This window comes from Thalia democratica, chromosome 5, assembly GCF_965202585.1.
Source record: "Thalia democratica chromosome 5, ktThaDemo2.hap1.1, whole genome shotgun sequence".
Lineage (NCBI taxonomy): Eukaryota > Metazoa > Chordata > Thaliacea > Salpida > Salpidae > Thalia > Thalia democratica.
The window spans coordinates 36,636,758-36,638,254 of NC_139169.1; the positions used below are offsets into that span (position 1 = coordinate 36,636,758).

Here is a 1,497-nt window from a genome sequence, read left to right on the forward strand (position 1 = left end):
AAAAAATAGCTGTATTATAAAAATATTTTTAAACAAAATACTGAAACTTTGATGTCTTTTTATGACAAAAATTTTGGACTTGGCATTTTTGAGTAAACTTGGTTAAACATTTTATATTGTTGATATTTGCTAATAAACAACTTCGGTTAAAATTTATTTTTACATACATTAATTTTTACTTAAGCAGTAAAAAGGTTTTCAAATTAACAACGACAAGTTAATATGTTTGAACAAAAAAAAACATTACTTAGTACAGATTTAAAACACTTAAAATTTTAAAGAAAGGAAGTATAAAAAATTTTGAAATCGAGTTTAAAAAATATTTAAATATTTGTTTTTACATCTAAAAACTATTCTAGTCTTTTTGGTTAACTAAAGCGTTTTCAAAAAAGTAAAACATACTGTTGACACTGAATAAGAAAATGAATGAACAACTAAATTTAACAATAACGACATTGCATCATCATCCAGTAGCTAACTTCTTCACCAGTTTCGTCAACCCAATCTGAAATGTCTTCACTTTTTTCACTAGCCCAGTCAGAAATATCTTCCCAAATAGATCTTTTCGTTATTTGTTTTCCTAAAAACTGTTTTGCTTCTTTCTCATTGACAAAGTTGCCTATCAAAGTTAATGTTTTAATGTTGTGTACAAAAACACAATAAAAAAACACAAAACAATGTTACATTTATCTTTTATTTAATACAAAACAAAAAAGTTAAGTTTTTAAAAAAGTCTAGACATAGTTTATACTTGTATTTTATACAACTGTTAAAAGTTACAACTAACCTTCAGTCGAATCTTTTAAAGTTGCATTTTTCTCATCTGGAATATATTAAATCATATTCTAATGCACAGATTTTTTTTGTTAATTTGAGTTTCATTTAAAACATAAAAATAAATAAACATAAAAATATTTTATAAAGTTAAACAATTTAAAGAAAATTCACATATAGTCCAACTACTTTTTACTTACCTATTTCGCTTGAGCTTAATTTCATCGAAACGCATAATGCAGCTAAAGTCAGTGCTAAAAATATCTTATAAGTAAAGTAAGACATTTTAATTCAAAAATGAGTGTAACGTTTAAATTTCAAACTAAATATTAAACTAAGGTAGCTTTAATATATAACATCAAACGAAACTGCTTCAAGCAGTTGCAGCTACCAAAAAATTTTGAGCTTGCTTGCGGTATAAAATGTTTTTGGAGAAAATGAATTTATAGTTACATAAACTACATCTATTAAGTGATTAATAGCTGTAAACTTTACTATGTTAGAAATAGATAATTTTTTAATTTAACATTTTAATATTTATAAATGACCAATGATTTAAAAAAAAAAAACGTTACAGTTATTTTTATTTCTTCCAGAAAGTTAAATTTCAACAGATTGTGTAGTTATTGGCTCATTTTTACATCACACAGAAATAATGTAATTGCTTAATATCTAACTATAGTTGTTTAAAACTCCTTCACAGTGTTATAAGGTCTTTAAAAA

General features: G+C 24.0%; 1 long non-coding RNA gene across 1 annotated transcript; it reads right to left on the minus strand.

The window, feature by feature from the left end:
• Positions 1-240: 240 nt before the first annotated feature.
• On the minus strand, positions 241-1,089 carry LOC145837139 (uncharacterized). The gene is made up of 3 exons (XR_014369920.1): positions 975-1,089; positions 788-823; positions 241-619 (listed from the first exon to the last, which is right to left on the minus strand). It is a non-coding gene; the product is annotated as an uncharacterized LOC145837139 (long non-coding RNA).
• Positions 1,090-1,497: the final 408 nt, after the last annotated feature.